This window comes from Bombina bombina, chromosome 2 (assembly GCF_027579735.1).
Source record: "Bombina bombina isolate aBomBom1 chromosome 2, aBomBom1.pri, whole genome shotgun sequence".
Classification (NCBI taxonomy): Eukaryota; Metazoa; Chordata; class Amphibia; order Anura; family Bombinatoridae; genus Bombina; species Bombina bombina.
In genome coordinates, this window is record NC_069500.1 from 837769913 (window position 1) to 837790041 (window position 20129).

The window sequence follows — 20129 nt, forward strand, 5'->3', positions numbered from 1 at the left end:
CGATGCGGAATTCAGGTAGAAGATGGCTGGTAATCCAGTGCTCACCTTCGATACCACTGACACGCATCTTTGGCAGCGCCTTGGCTCTCATGGGTCCTCCTCCTCCTCCACCTCCTCTGGCAATCAGTCCTTTCCTGCTTCCAAAGCGAAGCGCAGGGGAGGTACCTTCTGGGCATTTCAAGATAGCAAATGCGACAGAGGTAACTCATGTGCATTCAGGCACGTGTGCAGATACTGTGCCAGGTCACACGCTGGGAGCGAATGTGCCAGAAAAAAGGATTCTGCGTCCGGTAGAGCACAGAACAAGCTCTCTCTTGTTGCTAAGGGCACCAACGCCAGTGAAGGTGCACGCTCTTGAGCCTTGGCTCAGAGTGTACCCAGATTCGCGCGCAGCATCTTTGCTTTTCCAAGGCTTTACTGAAGGTTTTCATATACCAGTGACAAAAGCCATTAAGGGCTCTAGATGCTATCGTAACCTCAAATCAGCTTGCCAATACCCAGTGGTTGTTAGGGACAAGCTGAATAAGGAAATCACAATGGGCGCGTAGTGGGTCCTTTCCCCCCCCCCCCCTTTTTGCCGAATCGGGTCATTTCACCATTAGGTGTGGTACCTAAGAAGGAATTGGCCAAATTCCGTCTAATTCAGCACCTTTCCCACCCCAGAGGCTATTCGGTCAACGATGCCATTGACCCAGAGCTTAGCTCAGTGCGATATCAATCTTTTGATAGCGCACTGGAATTGGTGCAGGGGGCTGGTGCGGGTGCCTTGTTGGCGAAATTGGATATTGAATCCGCCTTTCGCCTGTTGCCCTTGCACCCTTCATCATTTTATTTGATGGGTTGCAAGTTTCAAAAGGGGTTTTATGTGGATAGGTGCTTGCCCATGGGCTGTGCGATCTCTTGCGCATTATCTGAAACCTTCAGTACATTCTTGCACTGGGTTTTGGCCCAGCAGGCGGCATCACGTTCCTGGGTATCGAAATCGATACCATAGACAAACTTTGCGGGCTGCCTTCTGGTAAAGTCCAGGACATGCTTGAGGCGGTTGAAGCGGCGTTTCCATGGTAACCATTACACTTAGGCAGTTACAGTCATTGCTCGGCCTTCTTAATTTTGCAGGCAGAGTTATCCCCATGGGGAGAGTCTTCAATCGGAGATTGGAGGCTAAGCTAAAGGGCAAACTCAGACCTTCTGAAAAAATTTGGGTTTCTGAAGGTATGAGAGCTGATCTGCGAATCTGGAAGACTTTTCTTCAGCATTTCAATGGGATTTGATTATGGCGATCCGAACCCATTTCCAGTCAGTTGTTGCACTTATTTACCGATGCCGCAGGTTCAAAGGGTTATGGAGCATATTTCAAGGGGGAATGGAGCGCAGGTCCTTGGCCGCTAGACTGGTCAGCCTGGGGCCTAACACGTAACCTTACCCTCTTGGAGCTCTTCCCTATAGTTTTGGCTATCGAGCTGTGGGGCAACAAATTCGCAAACAGGACTGTTAACTTCTTCGCAAACAGGACTGTTAACTTCTGGACAGATAATCTCAGTGTCGTCCACGCGGTGAATGGTCTTTCGGCCACATCTGCGGCTGTAGTTTATTTATTGAGACATCTGGTGTTACGCTGTCTCGAACTTAATATCCAGTTTCAAGCACGTCATGTCTCGGGGGTCAATAATGTCTTAGCAGACGCGCTATCCAGGCTTGATTGGGTGACATTTCTCTGTCCCGGATATCCTTGCTCCCTCTAGTGCAGGCGTCACTTTTCCCCCAACACATGGCGCTCCTACGTCAGACTTTGGCACGAATGTGAAGAGTTTTGCCGACTTCAGAATGTGGAGGCTGCTGAGGCGTCTCAGGACACGCTTTGTGACTGGCTCGTGAGTCTTTGGCGCGGGGGCGCTCGGCCGGATCCAGCTAACTCAAAATTTGTGCGTCAGGTTGTTAAAGGTTGGGGCACGCTGCAACCACAACAAAAGGACTCTAGGGAGCCTATCACGCACGACCGGCTCGAGCGGCTGGTGGACGCTTTGCCGCACATCTGCTCGACTCATTACGAGTTTTTATTATTCAGGGCTGCATTTGCACTAGCCTATTCGGCAGTGCTACGAATAAGCGAGCTCGTAGCGCCTTCTAAGTCCAGCACAGACAAAGGTCTACAATTTGGCCATGTCAGAGCCGGAACGGATTTACTGTTAGTTTATTTGCCGTGATCAAAGACTGATCAAGTCGGCAAAGGTGCATGGATACGTATATCCCAGTCCGATGGTCACTGCTGCCCTGTGAGGGCAGTGAACCAGTTTCTAGAGCATAGGCCAGCGGAACAGGGCCCCCTGTTAATTCAGGCTAATGGGACTTCACTCTCGTTGTTCCAGTTTCGTAGAATACTAGCTAGGGCTGCTGCCCATGCAGGCTTAAATGTGTCTAAAATAGCTCCCCATTCGTTTCGCATAGGGGCAGCTACTAATGCTGCTTTGAAGGGTTCTTCAGTAGAAGCCATCTGCCGTCTGGGTAGATGGCGTTCTAATAAGTTTAAGGGTTATATTCGACCGGTTGTTGAATAATGTGTTTAGTTTCTAATCCAAGGTTGTTGATTAGTGTTATTTCAGTTGCTAATCCCATGTGTCTTTGCAGGACCTGTCAGCGGCGCCAAGAGGATCTGGATCGTGGGGCAGTCCTATGTGCATTGGGCCTCCATCCGTAGTTCCGCCCTTCCGGGGGGACAGAATTTGGGCTTTCCTTTCACCCTAGATTCAATTAGATGGTTAGGGGAGAGAGGGATGTGTTGGCCCGCGCTTCCATCGCGTATTCCGGAGGCCCTAGTACGCTGGGGTAAACCTCATGTAATAATTCTCCATATAGGGGGCAATGATTTGGGCGCCATTCTGATCTTGGAGCTAATCAAGATCATGCAGGCGGATATCGCTTGGATCAGGGCTCGGATTCCGAATGTGTTGGTCGGTTGGTCCAACATAGTTCCCAGGCTGGAATGGCATCACATGTCTAGCCAGAGCGCTGCTTCTAGGTCAGGAAGAAGATAAATTCCTCAGTTGCTAGAACCGTCATGGGTAATGGGGGATTCATAGTTAAACACAAATCCCTTACAGCCGACAAGGTCCATTGTTATAGAATGGATAGGGTTCATTTAGAGACAGTTGCCCTAGATATTTTTATAAAGGACATTCGTAAGGCCATATTAACCCTCCTTTAAGTCCGGTTGGGTTGTGTTTGTCTTTTATTGGTTGGCGGCACAGTTATCATCTCAATGCTATCTGGTGGCGGGAGGTAACGGCCCTGTTGCCTTGGAAAGGGTGAACGGGGGGAGTGATGACCAGTCTAAAAGTGAGAGGGGTGGATAGCCTCAAGTGCATGTGAGGTGCCCCTCCTTCCCCTTGCGGGTGGGTCACGTGATCTCATTAACCCCTTAGTAGCAATTTTTCTATGAGCAGAGGTCCCGCTCTGCTGCAGTTTCCGTTTGGGCCGTTTACCTTCTGCAGTGCTGGGTTGTCATTATAGCATTCGTTCAGCCGCCATCATAACCTTGTTGGTTTCCATGGTTACTTATTTAATTAATAAATGTTTAACCTGTGACGGTTAAAAATTTTACCCACAAAAAGTTGTTGTGTTTTTATTATAGAGTTAAGTTGTTATATGTACCCTTCTACGGCTAGCGACCGATAAGCATTTAATCCCTTAAGGCAGTGTAGGGCACAATTGGGCCTGGAGCAAAGCTAAGGGTTAAAGCTGAAGGGAGAGATAGGAGAAGAGGGCTGGCTAGGGAGGTTAGTTGCAACAATGTTGCATGCAAGGGAGGGGCCCACTACTCACCTTAAAAGTGGGGATCATCAGCTTCCTGGCCCTCTTCTTCCTGGAATCCGGTGCAGACGAGTTCTTTCCCCTCCCTCCCTTCCCTATTACAAGATGGCTTCCAAATTTATTTTATTGTGCTAGGCGCTAAGAATGCCTTCTCAGGCTAACTTGGTAGCCACATAGTCAATTGAGCATTTCCAAATTTAAATTTTTCCCCTAGTTGGCGACGGGTATGCCTATTCAGGCTAACTTTGTCAGCCTCTTTAGTTATTGGGCGTCTACCATATCCAGTCTACCTGGCTTTTGGCGGCTGAGTAGCGGATCCCCTTTTCTAGGGGGTAGTCCCTATTTTATACCCTCTCTGCGGGAGGTGACGGCCCTGTTGCCTTGGAAAGGGTGAACGGGGGGAGTGATGACCAGTCTAAAAGTGAGAGGGGTGGATAGCCTCAAGTGCATGTGAGGTGCCCCTCCTTCCCCTTGCGGGTGGGTCACGTGATCTCATTAACCCCTTAGTAGCAATTTTTCTATGAGCAGAGGTCCCGCTCTGCTGCAGTTTCCGTTTGGGCCGTTTACCTTCTGCAGTGCTGGGTTGTCATTATAGCATTCGTTCAGCCGCCATCATAACCTTGTTGGTTTCCATGGTTACTTATTTAATTAATAAATGTTTAACCTGTGACGGTTAAAAATTTTACCCACAAAAAGTTGTTGTGTTTTTATTATAGAGTTAAGTTGTTATATGTACCCTTCTACGGCTAGCGACCGATAAGCATTTAATCCCTTAGAAGCTTTGCATTGCAAAAAAAAAAAGAGAAAAAAAACCCCCCATAAAAATCTGCACGCAAAAGTCATGTTTTTTGAAGCGTTTAAAAGCACATTGCTTATTGTAGCGTCTCGTAAAGGGGTAGTGCGCACAGCTTTTCCTCGTTAGTATAGTGGTGAGTATCCCCGCCTGTCACGCGGGAGACCGGGGTTCGATTCCCCGACGGGGAGGTGTGCCTTTTACCACCAGGCGTCTACCACATCACAGGAAGTGTAAAATTAAAATAAATAAAAAGGAGCGTTAAGCCATAGGCCTTGCCCAAAAATGGAGGGGAAAAAAGAAAAATATCTACAGGTACTGCGTGCAAATCTACCCCGTCGGCCCTGTGCCGCTATTTTCCCGCTTGCCTGAAAGAAGAGGCTTGCGAGGGCTTAGCGCATGTGTCTTGCAGGCCCTGTTCGCTGCCGTGTTGTGAAAGTCATTGGCACTTTCAGATGCGGCAAAGAAAGACATAAGTTTACCGGCAAGATGAAGACATAGCAGAGGATGGTTTCGATCCATCGACCTCTGGGTTATGGGCCCAGCACGCTTCCGCTGCGCCACTCTGCTTTGCTCAGTCACGCGCACATGTTGCATGCTGCAGCGCCTATTGGTCCGCTTAAAGTTTGCCTGGTCGAAGAGACACCTTGCAATGTCCTTTTACGGCTTTTCTTAACATCCTAACCCTAGCAAGGCATATACTGTCAGGCTGCTGGCAATGCTGTTTCCACCAAAGCCACTCCCATTATTAAAATCAATTTACCCAGGGTGCCTCTGCGCTAGTGCTTGGGCTGATGCCCTTAAGCAGTTGTAGGAAGAAACGGAGCGTACGCGAGCTGCCTACATTGCGCTACCGAAAGGAGATGGGGCCGGCCTGGTGACAGGGCCTGTAAGAGGATCTCACCTGCGCACGTGTGCCTTTCTCCCTAGCTGCAAATGCCTCTGCTGGGAAGCACGCAATGAGATAGTTTTTTCTTCTTTTTCCTTTCCACAGATAGTTATGTAGCCTAGCTGTGCTGGGCTGCCTGGAAGGGTCTCTCTATTAACTCCTGGGCCTGCCTCAGCAAAGCCCATGCTCACAGAGGCTCTGAAGGCAGTGATGAGTGAGGAGGAAAGTCCCATCTTCACAAGAAACAAAGGCCTGAAAACTACAGGCATTATGATGTCATTGTTATTATTCTTGCTGCCTCAAAGATACAGCAAGGCCATTGAGTACAGCCCTGCCTTGGATAGCCTGCACCTTCTCAAAGACAAGTACCTTTACCCAAACCACTGCAGCCAGGACAGGCCATGTTTCTGCAGCCAAGTCTGCAAAAGGTTTTTTTTTTACCCCCCTCAAGTTATTCCTAAAGCTACGCTACGTAACTGTAGGCCTCGCACGCAAGGGACATGGAAGCCGTTTCTTTGCTTTTTCTACATATACCATCTGCAATGAAGCTTTGCATTGCAAAAAAAAAAAGAAAAAAAAACCCCCCATAAAAATCTGCACGCAAAAGTCATGTTTTTTGAAGCGTTTAAAAGCACATTGCTTATTGTAGCGTCTCGTAAAGGGGTAGTGCGCACAGCTTTTCCTCGTTAGTATAGTGGTGAGTATCCCCGCCTGTCACGCGGGAGACCGGGGTTCGATTCCCCGACGGGGAGGTGTGCCTTTTACCAGCCAGGCGTCTACCACATCACAGGAAGTGTAAAAAAAAATAGGAGCGTTAAGCCATAGGCCTTGCCCAAAAATGGAGGGGAAAAAAGAAAAATATCTACAGGTACTGCGTGCAAATCTACCCCGTCGGCCCTGTGCCGCTATTTTCCCGCTTGCCTGAAAGAAGAGGCTTGCGAGGGCTTAGCGCATGTGTCTTGCAGGCCCTGTTCGCTGCCGTGTTGTGAAAGTCATTGGCACTTTCAGATGCGGCAAAGAAAGACATAAGTTTACCGGCAAGATGAAGACATAGCAGAGGATGGTTTCGATCCATCGACCTCTGGGTTATGGGCCCAGCACGCTTCCGCTGCGCCACTCTGCTTTGCTCAGTCACGCGCTTATGTTGCATGCTGCAGCGCCTATTGGTCCGCTTAAAGTTTGCTTGGTCGAAGAGACACCTTGCAATGTCCTTTTACGGCTTTTCTTAACATCCTAACCCTAGCAAGGCATATACTGTCAGGCTGCTGGCAATGCTGTTTCCACCAAAGCCACTCCCATTATTAAAATCAATTTACCCAGGGTGCCTCTGCGCTAGTGCTTGGGCTGATGCCCTTAAGCAGTTGTAGGAAGAAATGGAGCGTACGCCAGCTGCCTACATTGCGCTACCGAAAGGAGATGGGGCCGGCCTGGTGACGGGGCCTGTAAGAGGATCTCACCTGCGCACGTGTGCCTTTCTCCCTAGCTGCAAATGCCTCTGCTGGGAAGCACGCAATGAGATAGTTTTTTCTTCTTTTTCCTTTCCACAGATAGTTATGTACCTAGCTGTGCTGGGCTGCCTGGAAGGGTCTCTCTATTAACTCCTGGGCCTGCCTCAGCAAAGCCATGCTCACAGAGGCTCTGAAGGCAGTGATGAGTGAGGAGGAAAGTCCCATCTTCACAAGAAACAAAGGCCTGAAAACTACAGGCATTATGATGTCATTGTTATTATTCTTGCTGCCTCAAAGATACAGCAAGGCCATTGAGTACAGCCCTGCCTTGGATAGCCTGCACCTTCTCAAAGACAAGTACCTTTACCCAAACCACTGCAGCCAGGACAGGCCATGTTTCTGCAGCCAAGTCTGCAAAATGGTTTTTTTCCCCCCCTCAAGTTATTCCTAAAGCTACGCTACGTAACTGTAGGCCTCGCACGCAAGGGACATGGAAGCCGTTTCTTTGCTTTTTCTACATATACCATCTGCAATGAAGCTTTGCATTGCAAAAAAAAAAGAGAAAAAAAACCCCCATAAAAATCTGCACGCAAAAGTCATGTTTTTTGAAGCGTTTAAAAGCACATTGCTTATTGTAGCGTCTCGTAAAGGGGGAGTGCGCACAGCTTTTCCTCGTTAGTATAGTGGTGAGTATCCCCGCCTGTCACGCGGGAGACCGGGGTTCGATTCCCCGACGGGGAGGTGTGCCTTTTTACCACCAGGCAGTCTACCACATCACAGGAAGTGTAAAAAAAAAATAGGAGCGTTAAGCCATAGGCCTTGCCCAAAAATGGAGGGGAAAAATATCTACAGGTACTGCGTGCAAATCTAACCCGTCGGCCCTGTGCCGCTATTTTCCCGCTTGCCTGAAAGAAGAGGCTTGCGAGGGCTTAGCGCATGTGTCTTGCAGGCCCTGTTCGCTGCCGTGTTGTGAAAGTCATTGGCACTTTCAGATGCGGCAAAGAAAGACATAAGTTTACCGGCAAGATGAAGACATAGCAGAGGATGGTTTCGATCCATCGACCTCTGGGTTATGGGCCCAGCACGCTTCCGCTGCGAGGGCTTAGCGCATGTGTCTTGCAGGCCCTGTTCGCTGCCGTGTTGTGAAAGTCATTGGCATTTTCAGATGCGGCAAAGAAAGACATAAGTTTACCGGCAAGATGAAGACCTTAGCAGAGGATGGTTTCGATCCATCGACCTCTGGGTTATGGGCCCAGCACGCTTCCGCTGCGCCACTCTGCTTTGCTCAGTCACGCGCACATGTTGCATGCTGCAGCGCCTATTGGTCCGCTTAAAATTTGCCTGGTCGAAAGAGACACCTTGCAATGTCCTTTTACGGCTTTTCTTAACATCCAAACTCTAACCCTAGCAAGGCATATACTGTCAGGCTGCTGGCAATGCTGTTTCCACCAAAGCCACTCCCATTATTAAAATCAATTTACCCAGGGTGCCTCTGCGCTAGTGCTTGGGCTGTTGCGCTTAAGCAGTTGTAGGAAGAAATGGAGCGTACGCCAGCTGCCTACATTGCGCTACCGAAAGGAGATGGGGCCGGCCTGGTGACGGGGCCTGTAAGAGGATCTCACCTGCGCACGTGTGCCTTTCTCCCTAGCTGCAAATGCCTCTGCTGGGAAGCACGCAATGAGATAGTTTTTTCTTCTTTTTCCTTTCCACAGATAGTTATGTAGCCTAGCTGTGCTGGGCTGCCTGGAAGGGTCTCTCTATTAACTCCTGGGCCTGCCTCAGCAAAGGCCATGCTCACAGAGGCTCTGAAGGCAGTGATGAGTGAGGAGGAAAGTCCCATCTTCACAAGAAACAAAGGCCTGAAAACTACAGGCATTATGATGTCATTGTTATTATTCTTGCTGCCTCAAAGATACAGCAAGGCCATTGAGTACAGCCCTGCCTTTGGAAGCCTGCACCTTCTCAAAGACAAGTACCTTTACCCAAACCACTGCAGCCAGGACAGGCCATGTTTCTGCAGCCAAGTCTGCAAAAGGTTTTTTTTTACCCCCCTCAAGTTATTCCTAAAGCTACGCTACGTAACTGTAGGCCTCGCACGCAAGGGACATGGAAGCCGTTTCTTTGCTTTTTCTACATATACCATCTGCAATGAAGCTTTGCATTGCAAAAAAAAAAAGAGAAAAAAACCCCCCATAAAAATCTGCACGCAAAAGTCATGTTTTTTGAAGCGTTTAAAAGCACATTGCTTATTGTAGCGTCTCGTAAAGGGGTAGTGCGCACAGCTTTTCCTCGTTAGTATAGTGGTGAGTATCCCCGCCTGTCACGCGGGAGACCGGGGTTCGATTCCCCGACGGGGAGGTGTGCCTTTTACCACCAGGCGTCTACCACATCACAGGAAGTGTAAAAAAAAATAGGAGCGTTAAGCCATAGGCCTTGCCCAAAAATGGAGGGGAAAAAAGAAAAATATCTACAGGTACTGCGTGCAAATCTACCCCGTCGGCACTGTGCCGCTATTTTCCCGCTTGCCTGAAAGAAGAGGCTTGCGAGGGCTTAGCGCATGTGTCTTGCAGGCCCTGTTCGCTGCCGTGTTGTGAAAGTCATTGGCACTTTCAGATGCGGCAAAGAAAGACATAAGTTTACCGGCAAGATGAAGACATAGCAGAGGATGGTTTCGATCCATCGACCTCTGGGTTATGGGCCCAGCACGCTTCCGCTGCGCCACTCTGCTTTGCTCAGTCACGCGCACATGTTGCATGCTGCAGCGCCTATTGGTCCGCTTAAAGTTTGCCTGGTCGAAGAGACACCTTGCAATGTCCTTTTACGGCTTTTCTTAACATCCAAACTTAACCCTAGCAAGGCATATACTGTCAGGCTGCTGGCAATGCTGTTTCCACCAAAGCCACTCCCATTATTAAAATCAATTTACCCAGGGTGCCTCTGCGCTAGTGCTTGGGCTGTTGCGCTTAAGCAGTTGTAGGAAGAAATGGAGCGTACGCCCGCTGCCTACATTGCGCTACCGAAAGGAGATGGGGCCGGCCTGGTGACGGGGCCTGTAAGAGGATCTCACCTGCGCACGTGTGCCTTTCTCCCTAGCTGCAAATGCCTCTGCTGGGAAGCACGCAATGAGATAGTTTTTTCTTCTTTTTCCTTTCCACAGATAGTTATGTAGCTAGCTAGCTGTGCTGGGCTGCCTGGAAGGGTCTCTCTATTAACTCCCTGGGCCTGCCTCAGCAAAGGCCATGCTCACAGAGGCTCTGAAGGCAGTGATGAGTGAGGAGGAAAGTCCCATCTTCACAAGAAACAAAGGCCTGAAAACTACAGGCATTATGATGTCATTGTTATTATTCTTGCTGCCTCAAAGATACAGCAAGGCCATTGAGTACAGCCCTGCCTTGGAAAGCCTGCACCTTCCCAAAGACAAGTACCTTTACCCAAACCACTGCAGCCAGGACAGGCCATGTTTCTGCAGCCAAGTCTGCAAAAGGTTTTTTTTTACCCCCCTCAAGTTATTCCTAAAGCTACGCTACGTAACTGTAGGCCTCGCACGCAAGGGACATGGAAGCCGTTTCTTTGCTTTTTCTACATATACCATCTGCAATGAAGCTTTGCATTGCAAAAAAAAAAGAGAAAAAAAACCCCCATAAAAATCTGCACGCAAAAGTCATGTTTTTTGAAGCGTTTAAAAGCACATTGCTTATTGTAGCGTCTCGTAAAGGGGAGTGCGCACAGCTTTTCCTCGTTAGTATAGTGGTGAGTATCCCCGCCTGTCACGCGGGAGACCGGGGTTCGATTCCCCGACGGGGAGGTGTGCCTTTTACCACCAGGCGTCTACCACATCACAGGAAGTGTAAAAAAAAATAGGAGCGTTAAGCCATAGGCCTTGCCCAAAAATGGAGGGGAAAAAAGAAAAATATCTACAGGTACTGCGTGCAAATCTACCCGTCGGCCCTGTGCCGCTATTTTCCCGCTTGCCTGAAAGAAGAGGCTTGCGAGGGCTTAGCGCATGTGTCTTGCAGGCCCTGTTCGCTGCCGTGTTGTGAAAGTCATTGGCACTTTCAGATGCGGCAAAGAAAGACATAAGTTTACCGGCAAGATGAAGACATAGCAGAGGATGGTTTCGATCCATCGACCTCTGGGTTATGGGCCCAGCACGCTTCCGCTGCGCCACTCTGCTTTGCTCAGTCACGCGCACATGTTGCATGCTGCAGCGCCTATTGGTCCGCTTAAAGTTTGCCTGGTCGAAGAGACACCTTGCAATGTCCTTTTACGGCTTTTCTTAACATCAAAACCTAACCCTAGCTAGGCATATACTGTCAGGCTGCTGGCAATGCTGTTTCCACCAAAGCCACTCCCATTATTAAAATCAATTTACCCAGGGTGCCTCTGCGCTAGTGCTTGGGCTGTTGCGCTTAAGCAGTTGTAGGAAGAAATGGAGCGTACGCCCGCTGCCTACATTGCGCTACCGAAAGGAGATGGGGCCGGCCTGGTGACGGGGCCTGTAAGAGGATCTCACCTGCGCACGTGTGCCTTTCTCCCTAGCTGCAAATGCCTCTGCTGGGAAGCACGCAATGAGATAGTTTTTTCTTCTTTTTCCTTTCCACAGATAGTTATGTAGCCTAGCTGTGCTGGGCTGCCTGGAAGGGTCTCTCTATTAACTCCTTGGCCTGCCTCAGCAAAGCCCATGCTCACAGAGGCTCGGAAGGCAGTGATGAGTGAGGAGGAAAGTCCCATCTTCACAAGAAACAAAGGCCTGAAAACTACAGGCATTATGATGTCATTGTCATTCTTGCTGCCTCAAAGGTACAGCAAGGCCATTGAGTACAGCCCTGCCTTTGGAAGCCTGCACCTTCTCAAAGACAAGTACCTTTACCCAAACCACTGCAGCCAGGACAGGCCATGTTTCTGCAGCCAAGTCTGCAAAAGTTTTTTTTTTACCCCCCTCAAGTTATTCCTAAAGCTACGCTACGTAACTGTAGGCCTCGCACGCAAGGGACATGGAAGCCGTTTCTTTGCTTTTTCTACATATACCATCTGCAATGAAGCTTTGCATTGCAAAAAAAAAAAGAGAAAAAAAAACCCCCATAAAAATCTGCACGCAAAAGTCATGTTTTTTGAAGCGTTTAAAAGCACATTGCTTATTGTAGCGTCTCGTAAAGGGGTAGTGCGCACAGCTTTTCCTCGTTAGTATAGTGGTGAGTATCCCCGCCTGTCACGCGGGAGACCGGGGTTCGATTCCCCGACGGGGAGGTGTGCCTTTTACCACCAGGCGTCTACCACATCACAGGAAGTGTAAAAAAAATAGGAGCGTTAAGCCATAGGCCTTGCCCAAAAATGGAGGGGAAAAAAGAAAAATATCTACAGGTACTGCGTGCAAATCTACCCCGTCGGCCCTGTGCCGCTATTTTCCCGCTTGCCTGAAAGAAGAGGCTTGCGAGGGCTTAGCGCATGTGTCTTGCAGGCCCTGTTCGCTGCCGTGTTGTGAAAGTCATTGGCACTTTCAGATGCGGCAAAGAAAGACATAAGTTTACCGGCAAGATGAAGACATAGCAGAGGATGGTTTCGATCCATCGACCTCTGGGTTATGGGCCCAGCACGCTTCCGCTGCGCCACTCTGCTTTGCTCAGTCACGCGCACATGTTGCATGCTGCAGCGCCTATTGGTCCGCTTAAAGTTTGCCTGGTCGAAGAGACACCTTGCAATGTCCTTTTACGGCTTTTCTTAACATCCAAACCCTAACCCTAGCAAGGCATATACTGTCAGGCTGCTGGCAATGCTGTTTCCACCAAAGCCACTCCCATTATTAAAATCAATTTACCCAGGGTGCCTCTGCGCTAGTGCTTGGGCTGATGCCCTTAAGCAGTTGTAGGAAGAAACGGAGCGTACGCGAGCTGCCTACATTGCGCTACCGAAAGGAGATGGGGCCGGCCTGGTGACAGGGCCTGTAAGAGGATCTCACCTGCGCACGTGTGCCTTTCTCCCTAGCTGCAAATGCCTCTGCTGGGAAGCACGCAATGAGATAGTTTTTTCTTCTTTTTCCTTTCCACAGATAGTTATGTAGCTAGCTAGCTGTGCTGGGCTGCCTGGAAGGGTCTCTCTATTAACTCCTGGGCCTGCCTCAGCAAAGGCCATGCTCACAGAGGCTCTGAAGGCAGTGATGAGTGAGGAGGAAAGTCCCATCTTCACAAGAAACAAAGGCCTGAAAACTACAGGCATTATGATGTCATTGTTATTATTCTTGCTGCCTCAAAGATACAGCAAGGCCATTGAGTACAGCCCTGCCTTGGAAAGCCTGCACCTTCTCAAAGACAAGTACCTTTACCCAAACCACTGCAGCCAGGACAGGCCATGTTTCTGCAGCCAAGTCTGCAAAAGGTTTTTTTTTACCCCCCTCAAGTTATTCCTAAAGCTACGCTACGTAACTGTAGGCCTCGCACGCAAGGGACATGGAAGCCGTTTCTTTGCTTTTTCTACATATACCATCTGCAATGAAGCTTTGCATTGCAAAAAAAAAAGAGAAAAAAAACCCCCATAAAAATCTGCACGCAAAAGTCATGTTTTTTGAAGCGTTTAAAAGCACATTGCTTATTGTAGCGTCACGTAAAGGGGGAGTGCGCACAGCTTTTCCTCGTTAGTATAGTGGTGAGTATCCCCGCCTGTCACGCGGGAGACCGGGGTTCGATTCCCCGACGGGGAGGTGTGCCTTTTACCACCAGGCGTCTACCACATCACAGGAAGTGTAAAAAAAAATAGGAGCGTTAAGCCATAGGCCTTGCCCAAAAATGGAGGGGAAAAAAGAAAAATATCTACAGGTACTGCGTGCAAATCTACCCCGTCGGCCCTGTGCCGCTATTTTCCCGCTTGCCTGAAAGAAGAGGCTTGCGAGGGCTTAGCGCATGTGTCTTGCAGGCCCTGTTCGCTGCCGTGTTGTGAAAGTCATTGGCACTTTCAGATGCGGCAAAGAAAGACATAAGTTTACCGGCAAGATGAAGACATAGCAGAGGATGGTTTCGATCCATCGACCTCTGGGTTATGGGCCCAGCACGCTTCCGCTGCGCCACTCTGCTTTGCTCAGTCACGCGCACATGTTGCATGCTGCAGCGCCTATTGGTCCGCTTAAAGTTTGCTTGGTCGAAGAGACACTTTGCAATGTCCTTTTACGGCTTTTCTTAACATCCAACTCTAACCCTAGCAAGGCATATACTGTCAGGCTGCTGGCAATGCTGTTTCCACCAAAGCCACTCCCATTATTAAAATCAATTTACCCAGGGTGCCTCTGCGCTAGTGCTTGGGCTGTTGCGCTTAAGCAGTTGTAGGAAGAAATGGAGCGTACGCCCGCTGCCTACATTGCGCTACCGAAAGGAGATGGGGCCGGCCTGGTGACGGGGCCTGTAAGAGGATCTCACCTGCGCACGTGTGCCTTTCTCCCTAGCTGCAAATGCCTCTGCTGGGAAGCACGCAATGAGATAGTTTTTTCTTCTTTTTCCTTTCCACAGATAGTTATGTAGCTAGCTAGCTGTGCTGGGCTGCCTGGAAGGGTCTCTCTATTAACTCCCTGGGCCTGCCTCAGCAAAGGCCATGCTCACAGAGGCTCTGAAGGCAGTGATGAGTGAGGAGGAAAGTCCCATCTTCACAAGAAACAAAGGCCTGAAAACTACAGGCATTATGATGTCATTGTTATTATTCTTGCTGCCTCAAAGGTACAGCAAGGCCATTGAGTACAGCCCTGCCTTTGGAAGCCTGCACCTTCCCAAAGACAAGTACCTTTACCCAAACCACTGCAGCCAGGACAGGCCATGTTTCTGCAGCCAAGTCTGCAAAAGTTTTTTTTTTACCCCCCTCAAGTTATTCCTAAAGCTACGCTACGTAACTGTAGGCCTCGCACGCAAGGGACATGGAAGCCGTTTCTTTGCTTTTTCTACATATACCATCTGCAATGAAGCTTTGCATTGCAAAAAAAAAAAGAGAAAAAACCCCCCATAAAAATCTGCACGCAAAAGTCATGTTTTTTGAAGCGTTTAAAAGCACATTGCTTATTGTAGCGTCACGTAAAGGGGGAGTGCGCACAGCTTTTCCTCGTTAGTATAGTGGTGAGTATCCCCGCCTGTCACGCGGGAGACCGGGGTTCGATTCCCCGACGGGGAGGTGTGCCTTTTACCACCAGGCGTCTACCACATCACAGGAAGTGTAAAAAAAAATAGGAGCGTTAAGCCATAGGCCTTGCCCAAAAATGGAGGGGAAAAAAGAAAAATATCTACAGGTACTGCGTGCAAATCTAACCCGTCGGCCCTGTGCCGCTATTTTCCCGCTTGCCTGAAAGAAGAGGCTTGCGAGGGCTTAGCGCATGTGTCTTGCAGGCCCTGTTCGCTGCCGTGTTGTGAAAGTCATTGGCACTTTCAGATGCGGCAAAGAAAGACATAAGTTTACCGGCAAGATGAAGACATAGCAGAGGATGGTTTCGATCCATCGACCTCTGGGTTATGGGCCCAGCACGCTTCCGCTGCGCCACTCTGCTTTGCTCAGTCACACACACATGTTGCATGCTGCAGCGCCTATTGGTCCGCTTAAAATTTGCCTGGTCGAAAGAGACACCTTGCAATGTCCTTTTACGGCTTTTCTTAACATCCAAACCCTAACCCTAGCAAGGCATATACTGTCAGGCTGCTGGCAATGCTGTTTCCACCAAAGCCACTCCCATTATTAAAATCAATTTACCCAGGGTGCCTCTGCGCTAGTGCTTGGGCTGATGCCCTTAAGCAGTTGTAGGAAGAAACGGAGCGTACGCGAGCTGCCTACATTGCGCTACCGAAAGGAGATGGGGCCGGCCTGGTGACAGGGCCTGTAAGAGGATCTCACCTGCGCACGTGTGCCTTTCTCCCTAGCTGCAAATGCCTCTGCTGGGAAGCACGCAATGAGATAGTTTTTTCTTCTTTTTCCTTTCCACAGATAGTTATGTAGCTAGCTAGCTGTGCTGGGCTGCCTGGAAGGGTCTCTCTATTAACTCCCTGGGCCTGCCTCAGCAAAGGCCATGCTCACAGAGGCTCTGAAGGCAGTGATGAGTGAGGAGGAAAGTCCCATCTTCACAAGAAACAAAGGCCTGTAAACTACAGGCATTATGATGTCATTGTTATTATTCTTGCTGCCTCAAAGATACAGCAAGGCCATTGAGTACAGCCCTGCCTTGGAAAGCCTGCACCTTCTCAAAGACAAGTACCTTTACCCAAACCACTGCAGCCAGGACAGGCCATGTTTCTGCAGCCAAGTCTGCAAAAGGTTTTTTTTTACCCCCCTCAAGTTATTCCTAAAGCTACGCTACGTAACTGTAGGCCTCGCACGCAAGGGACATGGAAGCCGTTTCTTTGCTTTTTCTACATATACCATCTGCAATGAAGCTTTGCATTGCAAAAAAAAAAGAGAAAAAAACCCCCCATAAAAATCTGCACGCAAAAGTCATGTTTTTTGAAGCGTTTAAAAGCACATTGCTTATTGTAGCGTCACGTAAAGGGGGAGTGCGCACAGCTTTTCCTCGTTAGTATAGTGGTGAGTATCCCCGCCTGTCACGCGGGAGACCGGGGTTCGATTCCCCGACGGGGAGGTGTGCCTTTTACCACCAGGCGTCTACCACATCACAGGAAGTGTAAAAAAAAATAGGAGCGTTAAGCCATAGGCCTTGCCCAAAAATGGAGGGGAAAAAAGAAAAATATCTACAGGTACTGCGTGCAAATCTAACCCGTCGGCCCTGTGCCGCTATTTTCCCGCTTGCCTGAAAGAAGAGGCTTGCGAGGGCTTAGCGCATGTGTCTTGCAGGCCCTGTTCGCTGCCGTGTTGTGAAAGTCATTGGCACTTTCAGATGCGGCAAAGAAAGACATAAGTTTACCGGCAAGATGAAGACATAGCAGAGGATGGTTTCGATCCATCGACCTCTGGGTTATGGGCCCAGCACGCTTCCGCTGCGCCACTCTGCTTTGCTCAGAAACGCGCACATGTTGCATGCTGCAGCGCCTATTGGTCCGCTTAAAGTTTGCCTGGTCGAAAAGACACCTTGCAATGTCCTTTTACGGCTTTTCTTAACATCCAAACCCTAACCCTAGCAAGGCATATACTGTCAGGCTGCTGGCAATGCTGTTTCCACCAAAGCCACTCCCATTATTAAAATCAATTTACCCAGGGTGCCTCTGCGCTAGTGCTTGGGCTGATGCCCTTAAGCAGTTGTAGGAAGAAACGGAGCGTACGCGAGCTGCCTACATTGCGCTACCGAAAGGAGATGGGGCCGGCCTGGTGACAGGGCCTGTAAGAGGATCTCACCTGCGCACGTGTGCCTTTCTCCCTAGCTGCAAATGCCTCTGCTGGGAAGCACGCAATGAGATAGTTTTTTCTTCTTTTTCCTTTCCACAGATAGTTATGTAGCTAGCTAGCTGTGCTGGGCTGCCTGGAAGGGTCTCTCTATGAACTCCCGGGCCTGCCTCAGCAAAGGCCATGCTCACAGAGGCTCTGAAGGCAGTGATGAGTGAGGAGGAAAGTCCCATCTTCACTAGAAACAAAGGCCTGTAAACTACAGGCATTATGATGTCATTGTTATTATTCTTGCTGCCTCAAAGATACAGCAAGGCCATTGAGTACAGCCCTGCCTTGGAAAGCCTGCACCTTCTCAAAGACAAGTACCTTTACCCAAACCACTGCAGCCAGGACAGGCCATGTTTCTGCAGCCAAGTCTGCAAAAGGTTTTATTTTACCCCCCTCAAGTTATTCCTGAAGCTACGCTACGTAACTGTAGGCCTCGCACGCAAGGGATATGGAAGCCGTTTCTTTGCTTTTTCTAAATATACCATCTGCAATGAAGCTTTGCATTGCAAAAAAAAAAAGAGAAAAAACCCCCCCATAAAAATCTGCACGCAAAAGTCATGTTTTTTGAAGCGTTTAAAAGCACATTGCTTATTGTAGCGTCACGTAAAGGGGGAGTGCGCACAGCTTTTCCTCGTTAGTATAGTGGTGAGTATCCCCGCCTGTCACGCGGGAGACCGGGGTTCGATTCCCCGACGGGGAGGTGTGCCTTTTACCACCAGGCGTCTACCACATCACAGGAAGTGTAAAAAAAAATAGGAGCGTTAAGCCATAGGCCTTGCCCAAAAATGGAGGGGAAAAAGAAATATCTACAGGTACTGCGTGCAAATCTAACCCGTCGGCCCTGTGCCGCTATTTTCCCGCTTGCCTGAAAGAAGAGGCTTGCGAGGGCTTAGCGCATGTGTCTTGCAGGCCCTGTTCGCTGCCGTGTTGTGAAAGTCATTGGCACTTTCAGATGCGGCAAAGAAAGACATAAGTTTACCGGCAAGATGAAGACATAGCAGAGGATGGTTTCGATCCATCGACCTCTGGGTTATGGGCCCAGCACGCTTCCGCTGCGCCACTCTGCTTTGCTCAGAAACGCGCACATGTTGCATGCTGCAGCGCCTATTGGTCCGCTTAAAGTTTGCCTGGTCGAAAGAGACACCTTGCAATGTCCTTTTACGGCTTTTCTTAACATCCAAACCCTAACCCTAGCAAGGCATATACTGTCAGGCTGCTGGCAATGCTGTTTCCACCAAAGCCACTCCCATTATTAAAATCAATTTACCCAGGGTGCCTCTGCGCTAGTGCTTGGGCTGATGCCCTTAAGCAGTTGTAGGAAGAAACGGAGCGTACGCGAGCTGCCTACATTGCGCTACCGAAAGGAGATGGGGCCGGCCTGGTGACAGGGCCTGTAAGAGGATCTCACCTGCGCACGTGTGCCTTTCTCCCTAGCTGCAAATGCCTCTGCTGGGAAGCACGCAATGAGATAGTTTTTTCTTCTTTTTCCTTTCCACAGATAGTTATGTAGCTAGCTAGCTGTGCTGGGCTGCCTGGAAGGGTCTCTCTATGAACTCCCGGGCCTGCCTCAGCAAAGGCCATGCTCACAGAGGCTCTGAAGGCAGTGATGAGTGAGGAGGAAAGTCCCATCTTCACTAGAAACAAAGGCCTGTAAACTACAGGCATTATGATGTCATTGTTATTATTCTTGCTGCCTCAAAGATACAGCAAGGCCATTGAGTACAGCCCTGCCTTGGAAAGCCTGCACCTTCTCAAAGACAAGTACCTTTACCCAAACCACTGCAGCCAGGACAGGCCATGTTTCTGCAGCCAAGTCTGCAAAAGGTTTTATTTTACCCCCCTCAAGTTATTCCTGAAGCTACGCTACGTAACTGTAGGCCTCGCACGCAAGGGATATGGAAGCCGTTTCTTTGCTTTTTCTAAATATACCATCTGCAATGAAGCTTTGCATTGCAAAAAAAAAAAGAGAAAAAACCCCCCCATAAAAATCTGCACGCAAAAGTCATGTTTTTTGAAGCGTTTAAAAGCACATTGCTTATTGTAGCGTCACGTAAAGGGGGAGTGCGCACAGCTTTTCCTCGTTAGTATAGTGGTGAGTATCCCCGCCTGTCACGCGGGAGACCGGGGTTCGATTCCCCGACGGGGAGGTGTGCCTTTTACCACCAGGCGTCTACCACATCACAGGAAGTGTAAAAAAAAATAGGAGCGTTAAGCCATAGGCCTTGCCCAAAAATGGAGGGGAAAAAAGAAAAATATCTACAGGTACTGCGTGCAAATCTAACCCGTCGGCCCTGTGCCGCTATTTTCCCGCTTGCCTGAAAGAAGAGGCTTGCGAGGGCTTAGCGCATGTGTCTTGCAGGCCCTGTTCGCTGCCGTGTTGTGAAAGTCATTGGCACTTTCAGATGCGGCAAAGAAAGACATAAGTTTACCGGCAAGATGAAGACATAGCAGAGGATGGTTTCGATCCATCGACCTCTGGGTTATGGGCCCAGCACGCTTCCGCTGCGCCACTCTGCTTTGCTCAGAAACGCGCACATGTTGCATGCTGCAGCGCCTATTGGTCCGCTTAAAGTTTGCCTGGTCGAAAAGACACCTTGCAATGTCCTTTTACGGCTTTTCTTAACATCCAAACCCTAACCCTAGCAAGGCATATACTGTCAGGCTGCTGGCAATGCTGTTTCCACCAAAGCCACTCCCATTATTAAAATCAATTTACCCAGGGTGCCTCTGCGCTAGTGCTTGGGCTGATGCCCTTAAGCAGTTGTAGGAAGAAACGGAGCGTACGCGAGCTGCCTACATTGCGCTACCGAAAGGAGATGGGGCCGGCCTGGTGACAGGGCCTGTAAGA

The 20129-nt window shown here is 49.4% G+C and overlaps 22 non-coding genes across 22 annotated transcripts; 11 read left to right on the top strand and 11 right to left on the bottom strand.

Annotated features, from left to right (window-relative positions):
- The first annotated feature begins 4722 nt into the window (after window positions 1-4722).
- TRNAD-GUC (transfer RNA aspartic acid (anticodon GUC)) lies at window positions 4723-4794 on the top strand. The gene has a single exon. It is a non-coding gene; the product is annotated as a tRNA-Asp (tRNA).
- Window positions 4795-5101: 307 nt separating this feature from the next.
- TRNAM-CAU (transfer RNA methionine (anticodon CAU)) lies at window positions 5102-5173 on the bottom strand. The gene has a single exon. It is a non-coding gene; the product is annotated as a tRNA-Met (tRNA).
- Window positions 5174-6172: 999 nt separating this feature from the next.
- TRNAD-GUC (transfer RNA aspartic acid (anticodon GUC)) lies at window positions 6173-6244 on the top strand. The gene has a single exon. It is a non-coding gene; the product is annotated as a tRNA-Asp (tRNA).
- A 299-nt stretch (window positions 6245-6543) lies between these two features.
- TRNAM-CAU (transfer RNA methionine (anticodon CAU)) lies at window positions 6544-6615 on the bottom strand. Its single transcript has one exon. It is a non-coding gene; the product is annotated as a tRNA-Met (tRNA).
- Window positions 6616-7609: 994 nt separating this feature from the next.
- On the top strand, window positions 7610-7681 carry TRNAD-GUC (transfer RNA aspartic acid (anticodon GUC)). The gene has a single exon. It is a non-coding gene; the product is annotated as a tRNA-Asp (tRNA).
- Window positions 7682-8149: 468 nt separating this feature from the next.
- On the bottom strand, window positions 8150-8221 carry TRNAM-CAU (transfer RNA methionine (anticodon CAU)). Its single transcript has one exon. It is a non-coding gene; the product is annotated as a tRNA-Met (tRNA).
- A 1005-nt stretch (window positions 8222-9226) lies between these two features.
- TRNAD-GUC (transfer RNA aspartic acid (anticodon GUC)) lies at window positions 9227-9298 on the top strand. The gene has a single exon. It is a non-coding gene; the product is annotated as a tRNA-Asp (tRNA).
- Window positions 9299-9596: 298 nt separating this feature from the next.
- On the bottom strand, window positions 9597-9668 carry TRNAM-CAU (transfer RNA methionine (anticodon CAU)). Its single transcript has one exon. It is a non-coding gene; the product is annotated as a tRNA-Met (tRNA).
- A 1005-nt stretch (window positions 9669-10673) lies between these two features.
- TRNAD-GUC (transfer RNA aspartic acid (anticodon GUC)) lies at window positions 10674-10745 on the top strand. The gene has a single exon. It is a non-coding gene; the product is annotated as a tRNA-Asp (tRNA).
- A 297-nt stretch (window positions 10746-11042) lies between these two features.
- Window positions 11043-11114, bottom strand: TRNAM-CAU (transfer RNA methionine (anticodon CAU)). The gene has a single exon. It is a non-coding gene; the product is annotated as a tRNA-Met (tRNA).
- A 1001-nt stretch (window positions 11115-12115) lies between these two features.
- TRNAD-GUC (transfer RNA aspartic acid (anticodon GUC)) lies at window positions 12116-12187 on the top strand. The gene has a single exon. It is a non-coding gene; the product is annotated as a tRNA-Asp (tRNA).
- A 297-nt stretch (window positions 12188-12484) lies between these two features.
- TRNAM-CAU (transfer RNA methionine (anticodon CAU)) lies at window positions 12485-12556 on the bottom strand. The gene has a single exon. It is a non-coding gene; the product is annotated as a tRNA-Met (tRNA).
- Window positions 12557-13562: 1006 nt separating this feature from the next.
- Window positions 13563-13634, top strand: TRNAD-GUC (transfer RNA aspartic acid (anticodon GUC)). Its single transcript has one exon. It is a non-coding gene; the product is annotated as a tRNA-Asp (tRNA).
- A 298-nt stretch (window positions 13635-13932) lies between these two features.
- Window positions 13933-14004, bottom strand: TRNAM-CAU (transfer RNA methionine (anticodon CAU)). The gene has a single exon. It is a non-coding gene; the product is annotated as a tRNA-Met (tRNA).
- A 1006-nt stretch (window positions 14005-15010) lies between these two features.
- Window positions 15011-15082, top strand: TRNAD-GUC (transfer RNA aspartic acid (anticodon GUC)). Its single transcript has one exon. It is a non-coding gene; the product is annotated as a tRNA-Asp (tRNA).
- Window positions 15083-15380: 298 nt separating this feature from the next.
- On the bottom strand, window positions 15381-15452 carry TRNAM-CAU (transfer RNA methionine (anticodon CAU)). Its single transcript has one exon. It is a non-coding gene; the product is annotated as a tRNA-Met (tRNA).
- Window positions 15453-16460: 1008 nt separating this feature from the next.
- Window positions 16461-16532, top strand: TRNAD-GUC (transfer RNA aspartic acid (anticodon GUC)). The gene has a single exon. It is a non-coding gene; the product is annotated as a tRNA-Asp (tRNA).
- Window positions 16533-16830: 298 nt separating this feature from the next.
- Window positions 16831-16902, bottom strand: TRNAM-CAU (transfer RNA methionine (anticodon CAU)). Its single transcript has one exon. It is a non-coding gene; the product is annotated as a tRNA-Met (tRNA).
- Window positions 16903-17909: 1007 nt separating this feature from the next.
- On the top strand, window positions 17910-17981 carry TRNAD-GUC (transfer RNA aspartic acid (anticodon GUC)). Its single transcript has one exon. It is a non-coding gene; the product is annotated as a tRNA-Asp (tRNA).
- Window positions 17982-18276: 295 nt separating this feature from the next.
- On the bottom strand, window positions 18277-18348 carry TRNAM-CAU (transfer RNA methionine (anticodon CAU)). Its single transcript has one exon. It is a non-coding gene; the product is annotated as a tRNA-Met (tRNA).
- A 1008-nt stretch (window positions 18349-19356) lies between these two features.
- On the top strand, window positions 19357-19428 carry TRNAD-GUC (transfer RNA aspartic acid (anticodon GUC)). The gene has a single exon. It is a non-coding gene; the product is annotated as a tRNA-Asp (tRNA).
- Window positions 19429-19726: 298 nt separating this feature from the next.
- Window positions 19727-19798, bottom strand: TRNAM-CAU (transfer RNA methionine (anticodon CAU)). The gene has a single exon. It is a non-coding gene; the product is annotated as a tRNA-Met (tRNA).
- Between the last annotated feature and the right edge of the window lie 331 nt (window positions 19799-20129).